Source organism: Carettochelys insculpta, chromosome 3 (genome assembly GCF_033958435.1).
Source record: "Carettochelys insculpta isolate YL-2023 chromosome 3, ASM3395843v1, whole genome shotgun sequence".
Lineage (NCBI taxonomy): Eukaryota > Metazoa > Chordata > Testudines > Carettochelyidae > Carettochelys > Carettochelys insculpta.
In genome coordinates, this window is record NC_134139.1 from 84,744,695 (window position 1) to 84,756,899 (window position 12,205).

General features: G+C 43.7%; 1 long non-coding RNA gene across 4 annotated transcripts in view; it reads left to right on the forward strand.

The window, feature by feature from the left end:
* The window catches only part of LOC142011206 (uncharacterized), a 261,545-nt gene that overhangs the window by 84,963 nt on the left and 164,377 nt on the right, over positions 1-12,205 (forward strand). Inside the window, exon 3 of one of the 4 annotated variants that reach the window (XR_012644999.1) lies at positions 5,189-5,291. The exons of the other annotated variants lie outside the window; for them this stretch is intronic. This is a non-coding gene — a long non-coding RNA (uncharacterized LOC142011206). The remainder of the gene's footprint in view (positions 1-5,188; positions 5,292-12,205) is intronic. 4 annotated transcript variants of the gene reach the window in all.

Below are 12,205 nucleotides of genomic sequence, written 5' to 3' on the forward strand. Positions count from 1 at the left end.
GGAAGTGCTGGTTATGCAGCTATTGACTGCCTATTGTCTGTCAAAGTCCCTTGTCTGATATTGGTCACATCCTGAAGGAGCAGGACTAGAGAGGTTCAACCTGTAGCTGTGTTGTTTTGATAGAAGAAACTGCTTAAAGTATCCCTTTGTCATTTTGGGGCACCTCATTAACCATATGGTTGTCAGGAATCTAGCTAAAGACTTTTGCCTGCTTGAAATAATGTTCCAAGTTGCTTTCTGTTCTTTGTGCATGTAGGTCAAGATTTTTTTTTTTTTTGAACCTTATCAGAACACTTGAAGTGCACAAAGATTTTTTTTTTATATTCCTCAGTGTGTTTAACTTTTTAAAGGTTTTGCCTTGAGTGTCAAGAGCTGTTGCTTTCTTTTGCTCATCAAATATGTGTGCCAGAGGGGTGATGAGGTGCTAATAGGACACTCTGAGGACCTCTGTGAGTATTGTCACCTGTGTTGTCACTCTGATCTGCTGTTTTTTCTCTCTCGTTAGTTAACTGAAGAATAGCCTGAAATTTCTCTCAATCTTTCATCAGCATCCTAGATTGTGACTCCTCTAGACTGCATTTCACTTAGCAGTCATACATATGTGGCCCTCCAGGAAACAAGACTATCATCCTCTGGATGTCTCAGGGAGAAGGACTTTTCCTTTTTCTGGCATGGGAAGCCTCCAGAAGAGACCAGGGAACACGGCGTTGGCTTCGCAATCAGAAACAGCCTAGCTGGCTCAATCATACCACCAAATGTGGGAACTGAGAGAATGCTGAAAATCCAGCGTCAAACACTAGTGGGCATGGTCAACATCTTCAGCGTCTATGCACCTACTTTAACTTCTGCTCAGGAAATTAAGGACGAGTTCTATGATGAACTTAGCATTGCCATCAGTGAGGTACCTTCCCATGAGTCGCTATTCATCCTTGGCAACTTCAAAGCCAGAATTGGCAGCGACCACCACAGCTGGCCATCCTGTCTGGGACAGTTTGGAACAGGGAAGATGAATGAAAACGGACAGCACCTCCTTGAACTCTGCTCCCAACATGACCTCTGCATAACCAATACCACCTTCAACGTCAAACCCCAGCACAAAGTTTCATGGTGACACCCAAGATCAAAACATTGGCACCAGCTTGACCTCGTCCTCACCAAAAGCAGCCGTTTAGGTAATGTCAGGGTGACACGTAGCTACCACAGCACAGACTGTGACACTGACCATTTGCTCGTGTGTAGTAAGGTGCACATCCAGCCGAGAAGATTCTTTCACTCCAAAAAGGAAGGGAGGCTGCACATTGACACTGGCAAGACTCGTGACCCTTCAAAATTATGCGAGTTTGTCCAAGCACTTGAAGGGGCCTTGCCCTGCCCAGACGATACTGATATCAGCAAGAGATGGGAACAACTACGGGACACTATCTATAATACTGCAATATCTACCTTTGGGAAGAAGACAATCAAGTCTGCTGATTGGTTTGAAGCCCACATTGAAGTGCTGATGCCCCTGATTGAGAAGAAGAGACAGGCACTGGCTGCATACAGGTCCTCTCCCAGTGAGGTGAACCTGCAAGTGCTCTGGTCTGCTCGGAGTCAAGTGCAGCAGGTTGCTCGGTGGTGTGCCAACGATTACCGGCTCCAACTCTGCTCCAAGATTCAGCAGGCCGCGGGCACTGGTAACATGCGAGGAATGTACGATGGGATCAAACAGGCCATCGGTCCATCACAAAGAAAGACTGCACCACTTAAGTTGGCCACAGGCGAGGTCTTGAAGGACAGAACCAAGCAGATGGAACACTGGGTGGAACACTGCTCACAGTTGTATGCCAGAGAGACTGTAGTTACAGAGAGAGCCCTGAATGCCATCGAGCCTCTGCCCACCATGACTGAACTCTATGCTGAGCCCACCTTGGAGGAACTCAGCGACGCGCTAAAAGCACTCTCTTCTGGAAAAGCCCCAGGGAAGGATGGTATTCCCTCAGAAATCCTCAAATGTGCCAACGGTACCCTAGTTTCAGAGCTGCATGGAATACTTTGCCAATGCTGGAGAGAAGGCAGTGTACCGCAAGATATGAGGGATGCTAACATCGTTACTGTCTACAAGAACAAGGGTGACAAAAGTGATTGTAACAACTATCACGGCATCTCCCTTCTCAGTACTGTGGGGAAGCTATTTGCCTGTGTTGCTCTGAAGAGGCTCAATGTTCTTGCGGAGAGAGTCTACCCTGAGTCTCAGTGTGGGTTCAGAGCTGAACGGTCCACCATAGACATGGTTTTCTCTGTTAGGCAACTACAAGAAAAGTACAGGGAGCAGAAAAATCCTCTGTATATTGCCTTCATTGACCTGACCAAGGCATTTGACCTCATCAGCAGAAAAGGTCTGTTTGCGATTCTGGCTAAGATCAGCTGTCCCACAACTCTGCTCAGCATTATTAAGGCCTTCCATGAAGGCATGAAGGGGACCGTTGTATACAATGGATCCACATCCGAACCCTTTGAGATTCTCAGCGGAGTGAAGCAGGGGTGTGTGCTGGCTCCAACACTGTTTGGCATCTTCTTTGCAGTTTTGCTCAAATATGCCTTCAGAACTGCTACACAGGGCATCTCTCTCCGCACGAGAATGGACGGCAACCTCTTCAAACTGTCGAGGCTTAGAGCAAAGACCAGAGTGCTTACGAAGAGTCTAAGGGAGTTCCTTTTTGCTGACGATGCATCCATTGCTGCTCACACTCAGCAGGAACTGCAGTCACTCATAACTCGCTTTGCGGATGCATGTATGGAATTTGGCCTCACAATCAGCTTAAAGAAGACCCAGGTGATGGGCAAAAACGTGGGTAACGAGCCATCTATCAACGTGCTAGACTGCGAACTGGAAGTCGTCCATGAGTTCGCGTACCTAGGCTCGATGATCTCGGACAACTTGTCACTTGATAGCGAGATCAACAAGCGCATTGGAAAAGCCGCCACAACGTTCTCCAGGCTGACAAAGAGAGTATGAGCTAACAATAAGCTCACTGTACACACCAAGGTGCAGGTCTACGCAGCCTGTGTTTTGAGCACATTGCTGTACGCCAGTGAAACATGGACTTTGCGCTCAAAACAAGAGCAGCGGTTCAACACATTCCACATGCGCTGCCTTAGGCGCATGCTCGGTATCTCATGGCAGGACAAGGTCCCCAATAGCGCAGTGCTTGAGAGGGCAGGCACCGCCTCCATGTTCACCCTTCTCAAAAAGAGGCATATGCGCTGGCTGGGCCATGTCTCACGCATGACGAATGGCCGAATACCAAAGGACCTCCTCTTCGGCGAGCTGGTGTCTGGAAAGAGGCTGAAAGGGCAACCTAAATTGCGCTACAAGGACATGTGCAAGCGTGACCTCAGCGTGCTCTCTATCAGTGTGAACACCTGGCATTCACTCGCCTCAGACAAGCATGCCTGGAAACAGGGAGTGAAGGAAGCTCTTGTTATATATGAAACTACCTTGGTGAAGGAAGCAGAAGACAGGAGAGCCCTCAGGAAGATCCGTGTCCATGGTATCAGAGCAACATCTACCTACTGCTGCTCACAGTGCAGAAAGGACTGCCACTCCCACATTGGATTGCACAGCCACAGAAGACGCTGCTCGAATCAGTCCAACTGGGGCGCAAACCCATGATCACTCGGGATTGAAGGATGCCTATTACTACTACTACATACATCTGTATGATTTTGGGGGAACATTAGAACTATGTTGACTACCATGTGGCTTTTTGTTAAATGTCTATGGTAAAAGAGAGATACTCTTTTAAAATTTCACTAGGAGTAGCTGGCTTTATTTATTTATTTATTTTTTAAGAGCTACTCCCCTAGGGAAATTGTCCACTTAGACAATGAAATGAGCTGGTCCACTTGGTAAGCTGGACACAAGCAAACAATGTGCAATTTAGTAATGCTAAGTAGCAATGTACACATCTGGGAACAAAGAATGTAGGCCATACTTACAAGATGGGGTACTCTGTCCTTGGAAGCAGTGATTTTGAAAGACATGAGTTGTGGTGGATAATCCGCTGAGCATAAGTTCCAAATATGGTGCTGCAGCCAAAAGTTTTATGTGCTCCTTGTTTGCAAAAATGGAACTCTCCAATAGGAGTACAGATATTATTTTACGTCTATATTTGACCTGGTGCAACTGCTGCTGGACTACTGTGTCCAGTTTTGATGTCCACAATTCAAGGATGCTAATAAATTGCAGAGGGTACAGAGCAGAGCCACCAGAATGGTTAAAGAATTAGGAAACATGTTTTGTAGTGATAGACTCAAGAAGCTCAATCTATTTAGTTTAACAACAACAAAAAAATGTCGCTTGTTCAATATATAAGTAACTATATAGGGAACAAATACTTGATAGTAGGCTCTTCTAGCTAGCAGAGTTGTAACAAGATGAAGTTGCTGGAAGTCAAAATAAAACCATTTCAGACTGGAAACAATATGTACACTTTTTAAATGTGAGTAAGTAACCATTGTATCAGTTTGCTAAGGGTCATTGTGGATTCTCTGTCACTGGCAATTTTCAGACCACAGTTCAATATTCTTTGCGAAGGTACAAAGATATGCAAAAGAGATTAGTTCGGGGATGTTCTATGGTTTAGTTACTCAGGCAGTCACTTGAGGTTTTTGGAAGAGCCCATGGTGATGTTCTTTTGTTTGTTAGTCTGAAAAACTAAATAGAAAGTTTTTAATGAACTGTTTAAGATCCTACACCAGGGGTTTTGCAACCAAAAGCAAGAAGAGCCATTTTTTCCAATTCAGGAAAAAACTCAATAATTCAAGAGCTGCAATGCATGAAATACAAGACTGTCCTTAATAAATAACATAGACTGTACTTTTTATAACCCTGTTTTAAGAACAGCACAGACACAATGATTTGAATATGAAACATGTTTACTGCAAGACATTCACAAACTTTTTACATATTCTATTTACACACAGTTTATGTTTGTGTTTTACCACTGTCTTCTTGACTTTCACTTCCAAAGTGTCTCTCTCCGTGGAGGATGCTGGGGTAGTTAGGGTTATCCAATGTCTCAAGATCACTTGTCCTTTGCTATTTAGATATGACCTGTTCATTTTTGGGCTTTTAGATGTTTGCAGTTTATCAAAAATAATCAGTTTTTGTTTTTTTTTCACTTTGCAATTATAACGTCGGTAGCCACAAAGAAGTCCTTAAAGAGCTGCAAGTGGCTCCAGAACCACAGACTACAGAGCCCTGTCCTTGACTAATCTTAGAAAATACCCAGATTAAGCACGTAAATGTAAGTAATTTTAAATTGGCCACTATAAAACTGCCATTGTTGAAATGTTAGCCTGTTTCATACTACCTAGGAACTTGTCTGTCTTTCTTGGAAACTACTTTGAGTTTTTATATATATTTTTATATATATGTATGTATTTATATAACTGTGTTAAGACCATATTAAATTCTACTGGCTTCAGTACTCAAACAAATTGCATTAACTTCCTTGCTCCTTTAACTACCCTGAAGTTTAGAGGGTTGCATTTCTCTTCCTACAGATGATGGGATGGAAATATATTGGCTGGGTCAGTGTTAGGGCAGTGCTTCTGGCAAACAGTTAAAGTGTGAAGAAATTGCCTTAGCTAATCTCACATTTGTGGTTCAGTTCAACACCTTCTTTTTTTCCAAAAGGTGTAAAAGTTAAAGGAAACAAGCAAAACCCATGTAGCAGCATCTTAATGTTTTAGAAGTTGTTTTATGCATGTGGAGTTTTCATTGACCTAATAGGTCAAGAAGTCTTTACTAACTTCAATTCACAACATTATTACTCAAAGGAGTGATTTCTGTAACTCCTATCTAGAATCCTATTGATTCTGGGCTGACATGGAAGAGATACTTGAGACACTACACTATTGCTAGTCCCTGTTGTCATGTATTCCTTGAATACAAGAGGTTACGTGGCTGCTACAAGCAGGCCAGACTTCTGTACTAGATATGGACAGGTATAGAGCTTCCTTCTCAGAAAGATACGTGTCAGATGAGATCACTATATCCTCCTTCAAAACTTTGCCAGGTATGAATGTTATCTTAAATAAGATATGTTATTTACAGGGTCACCCAGTGGCTGAACAGTGTAAGAACTGAGCATGTCAGTACAACCACCTGCTTGGGATGTGGGATTTTTTCTGGACTGGCATGTGCTATCCTGTGTACCATATAAGATCCAGGATCTCCATTCCTGTGCATCTTTCCAAGACTATAGGACTTGATCAGGCATGGAAGGCAGAGCCTTCCCAAAAATGGGGAGCTAAGAGGCCCTACCCCACCCTGACTCTTCCACCAGAGGTGATGCACCACCACCTCCTCACCTAAGGCCATGCCCAAACCCGAACAAGCCAGAAGCTATGGACCATCATGCCTCTTTCTTAGGGTTTGGAGCCCAAAACCAGCCACAGCCCAGGGGCCCTCCTGTCCAAAACTAGAGGGTTCATGCTGCTTTCCTTGGCCACCCATGCCACATGACTGGCTGTGGCTCCCCAGCTGGAGCCAAGTTGATAGCAGAACTATATGTGGTACCATGATTCCTCCACCAGCCCTGGGTGAGGGGGGTGGGGTTTGAGCTAGGGCCTTCTCTTGGTCTCCTCAGGCACATGGAGGGCCAGTGGTCTGCTGCAGCTCCTCAGGCTCCCCCACTGGGCTCCACTGCTAGCCTGGTCAGGTGGAAGGGAAAGGAGGGGTGAGGACAGGGCCCATATGAAAAAAGTGCCAGTGTGGGGGAGATGCTGCTCCAGCATGTACCCAGAATCAAAATGGCGTCCTCCACAGAACATAAGCTCAGTCTCACCTATCCAGTGGGGGCTAGAGTACCTACACTGAAAAAAATATTGCATCCCGGTGCAGAAGGAAACAAGCATCTCTGTCCTATAACCTAGCGGCATGTATCAGCTTTTGTCTTCGGAAGCATGAGATAAATGAAGAAAGGCTCCTAGAGATTTCACTGTCAGCTGTGCAGATAACAATTTAGTGGTGGCAAAGTGAGCAGGTATGGACAGCATTCTGCTATGGGCACACTGCATTTCTCATAGACTCCTTCCTTGACAATATCAAAATACACTTTCACTGACACTTTCAAAGGTGCTGCAGGCCAAACTTCCCTCTTATCACATTTCTCCATTGTTCTGCCTGCCATCTAATAGCTAGACACTAACATGGGGTCCACCAGTTAGCAGACTTCCCCATCCAACAACTGGACCTGCTTTGTTTGCATTGTACCAATTACGGTAGCTGGAACTTGAACTGGAACTTTGGTGCTCTCTAGAGAGTTGGTGCAGCCAGGTGATCAAAGAGGGGACTAAGCCAGTAGTGCTACCCCACTGCAGTACCACTTAAGCCTTTTTTTTCCTTGCCTGTTAGTATACAGTACTCTACTACCCCACTCCCTCTGGATACAGGTGCCCTAGTTAACCATGCTGTTGTGTGTCCCTGTATCCAGACATGAATTATGCAGGTCCAGCTGATCTGAAGTGTGCTTTCTTTTTGAAATGCCAGATTCCCATTATAGCTAGAGGTTTCAGACAAGTGTGAAGGAAACCCTCAGAAATCCTGTTTAACAGAAAATGGGGCTGTAAACACAGTCCCTAAAGCACACCACTGTGGAGGGAAAAGCCAAGAAATGGCTCTAAAGTGAATTCCAAAAGACAGAGCCCAATCTTAAGGTTTTCAACTCCTTCTCCTGTGCCTGCTGCGCTTGGTTTTCATGCCAAGTATTTAGTGTAGGCCATAAAGTTGTCATGGGTTATAAATCTGTGAAATTAGCACTCTAGAACATTTAATCTGGAGAGAGCCAGCAATATCTGTATGGACGGCACTATATTCTGTAAGCGACTGTGGATACAGAATTATTTGTGTGACCAATAGTAGCTTGTAGCATGGTTCACAAGACGATTTACTTTGTAAAGACCACACAATTTCACCTGAGTTCTTTTGAGAACAGAATCAATACTCTCATTGGAATTTAAATTAGACTGTAACCAGATGGGGGCCTGCAGGTACCTAAATTTATCAACTCCAGCCCAGTCAGATATACCCAAACAGCGTATTTTAAAGTTAGATATGACTGCCTTGGTCTCTGAGTCAATTCCAATAAGGTCGTTTTAGTGACTCTGTTGTCACTTCCTCCATCATTCCACATTATGGAATCAGCTACCGGTGTGGGGGGGAGTTGCTGTGTTCTTGAGACTTCCTGTCCATCCCTTCTTTAGTCTAAATAAGATATCTTTCTGTGCCAAAATCATAATACCCTGCTTGTAAAATTTCATGAGCCTTCTGTTTTGACCAAGATGAGGGATGCTGTCAGTGCAGTGCATGCATATGAAACCAGCCCATCTCCCAGTAAATCATAAATGAAGACTAGGTGTGAGAAGCTTTGGGCTTAGACGTCCGTCTTTAGTTTATTGTAATTCTGGCCGTAGATGCATTTCCAGTTTTGTAAGCCATTCTTAGTGCATATGCTACAACCATAAGCAGAAGGCATTGTAGAAGGCTGCTGATATGCAAAAGCAGCTGCAGCTTTTGGGATCCAAAATGCCGAGAATCACTCTCAGCTAATCAGCATTGTTCTTTCAAGCTATGTCTTTTTGTAATAAATAACACACAAGACAGCACATGCATTCATTAATCAATAAGCAGTTCTGTCAAAGAATGGTGGTGATCCCCTGTGAATAGCTGACAGTTTGCAGCATCTTGTGGGACGTGCCTTCTCCCTGCTGAGGGGAAAGGGACTCTGCAGTTAGTATCAAGAGTTTGTTGATTTAAAGAGATATTAAAAATCAGAACATTCAAACACTGTTTCTAAAGTAGCTCCAGATGTTTTCTTCTTGGCGTGGAAGGGAGTATTTACCTGAATGTGGTTGTAGGGAGGTAATGGTGTAAGGTTCGGAGGTGGGGGCAGGTTGATATGCATTGCCTTCAGGCCCGTCTTAAGGCTATGTCTACACTAGGCAAAGGAAGTTAAGTGCAGTTCTAACTACAGCAATTACCGAACTAGAATCAACATATCTGCACCTAGCTTACTTGGCCATCCCTACTGAACGAGGGTGATGGGAGAGTTTCTCCCATCAACCTCCCTTACTCCTCACATTTCATGACAAGTACAGGGGTTGATTTTGCATGTTCCCACCAGATGCACAAAATTGAACCCCAGAAGATTGACCCTGAGTGGGTTAACTTCTGGGCTAGTGTAGACTTAAATTTAGTCTTAGGCATATTCAGCTATGTAGATCACCACTAAATTTAGGGCTCCAGAATGTCCCACATTTAGAAATGGCCTATGCTGCATATTCCAAGGGCCAAAGGACATCAACCACCACAGGTAAGGTGGGCTGACCCCTGCTGAGGTCGAGAGCAGGGCCATATCTCTGGGAGGGGGGCCTTGGGCAGGGTTGGGGACTGAGGCTGAAGCCATAGGTTGGAGGTTGAAATGGGGCTGGGAATGGGATGTGGGCCAGCAGCTGGGACCCCAAGTAAAATGTGGGGGGTGCTGCAGCAGCACCCCCCCTAGTTCCCATGCTTATGCCTGCCCACCCTTCTGCCCCTGCAGCCCTGAGTGCCGCCTCACCCCTGTAGAACAACAAGCAATGCTCCCTCTCCCCTGTGTAGGGCACCATAAATCTTAAGGATGGCACTGATTATTTTAACTCTAAGTCCTGGGTTTCAGAGGCTTCTGGTTGTGTGGCTTTCACTTTACATTGGTTGACATTTTTCAGAAATTCATTTGGCCTCCTTTTGCATTCTGGAAAGGCATGTGGTGGCAGCATGAGGCAGTTTTAATCTTGCACCATGAGTGCCATGAATTCCTTGATAATACTGGACATAGTTCTCTGATGCTTTGTCTCCTACTCCTTTGCAAAGTTGGTAAGAGGTTGCCATTTTGGTTTGGCAGCACCCTATGCATGCTTGTCATTTAGTACTGAGACAAAAAAAAGCAATAGCATTAGGGATGTGGATTTTTACACCCCTGAGTGGTATAGTTAAATGAATTGTAAGCTTATAGTATAGTTTCGCTCATGGTCAGAAGTATTTGAATCACAATTATGGTATTTTCCCAGGTGTGTGCAGCACATGGACGTACAGAAGTTCCTGTACAGACGTTTACAGTCGGCTTGCATACAGGGGGCAATTTTGTGTATATTTGTTTAAAAAAAAAGTTAAGCAAGTGAAGCAAGTGGGGGAAATGCAGAGGGAGTTCAGTGTTCTTAATCTTCAGGCTTGTAATGCTTTGCCACTCTATACTTATGTAAGGTTCCTGCAGTCTTTAAGTGAGAAGGAATCCTTACTTATGAAAGTGGTCCCATCCAAGTCAATGAGATTCATCACACAAGGATTACATACCTTCAGGAAGGGTTGCAGGAATTGGATGACAAATCTTTAAAAAATGCTCTTAACTCAGCCCTCTGTTGTATTTGCTACTAGTTTATACAGGCTGTAAAATTCTGAACAGAGAGGGGAAAAAATAAAATTAGTGTGTTTAATCTGCAGCAAAGAGGAACAAAAGTAATCAGTAGGGTTTTCACCACACTGGACTGTTCAGCCTTGCCATTTGCCTCCCCCTCTCCGGCTTGTCTCCTCCATCTCTGTGCCTAGTTCAAGACCATTTGTGAATTATAAACACAATGGCAGTAAGAGATGAGATGTTCCCTATAGAACGTCCGTTTATCAAGAAGAGCATTATTGCCAGCGAGCAAAAGGAAAGGGGACAAAAGAAGTTACACGGTTCATTGTAGTCCGTATCTTAGGACCTGATCCACAGCTACTTGTAGTCAATAGAATCTTTCCATTGATTTCCATGGACTTTGCACCAGGCTTTTAGATTCCAGTGGTCATACCAGTGATAGGCTTACCAAGGTTAGCTCTCTTTCTGACATCACCCTGAACTTTTCTGTTCTCTTCACCTTTAGAAGACTTCTGTGGGATCCTTGCACGTTGTAACTGATTTGCCTCTGGTTTCAATTCCTATTGGTCACACTCTGTGGCTTCTCCAGAAACGCTTTGTCTTCAGTGTATACTGCGTGTATATGTATGCAACTTGTACTGGGGGGTGTGAGAGTTCTAGGCAAGAAAGATTTGTGTGTATGTACACACACAATTTCAGAATATGTCACGCTTTCATATTCCTCTGAAATAGTCATCTAGGCTCTGCTTTTAATTAGCAACCGAAATGCAATTACTGAAATAATAAATATCAAAGTATGTCATTTTCTAGTTAACAGCAGTTACTTCCATAAAGACATATGAAAGAAATAACCTTGAAAACTGTTGCATTAAACAGGCAAGTGTGTCAGAGGGATTTTTTTTATAGTTTATGTGGCATCTAAATTATTAACTTTCTTGATGAAGTTCACAGAAATACTTTTAATAAGTTGCTGTGATATTAACCTTTTGTGTTATATAAAAATTGCACTTTATGATGTTGAAACTATTTTTAATCTCGTTGGCTTTAATCTGATGTCTGTATTTTTGGTTTTAGAATGCAGAAATGGTGAAATTTAGACATGGTCAGTAAAGGGACTATAGAAGAGAATTTCTGCCTTTGGGCCAAAGTTTCTGCTGTGCCACGCAGTTGTGTGCCTTGACACTGCCTCCAAAGCACACATCAGCATTTGCCTATTAAAAATTGCACATGCGAACATTTGACTTGGATATGTTTCCTGTCCAACTACTGAACATGCATAGGCAGATACCAGTGCATGTATATGTCTGTGGGATTATTTGGCTGTGCATTCAGTAGGAAATTACATCATTAGCAAGTTTTCTAACTCCTTAGGTGAACAGCAGACCATATCCTCTTTCACATCATGTCAGCTGATTGTGGTTAACTTCCTTCATTCCCGCACCACTGGACAGTTAGTCACAACCAGCTGACATGGTGTGAAATACAAGTCTTGGTTTTTGCTAGTGCTGTGGTTTGTTTAACATCATGTTAACACTTATTTTAACACATTGCAGCTTCTTACCATTGACAAACTCTGGGTGTATTTCTTGGCATTCTTACTGCTGTTTAATCTTCTCTGAGCTCATTGTTTTCATTGTCAGGCCCTTATGATGATGATTTAGGAGGTACAGTGTTGCTATAGGAGGCTCCAGTGTGACTGTGACATTGTCAAAGAGGAGGAGTCAGTCAGCAAATATCAATGACAATTTTCTTCCCAGACTGTG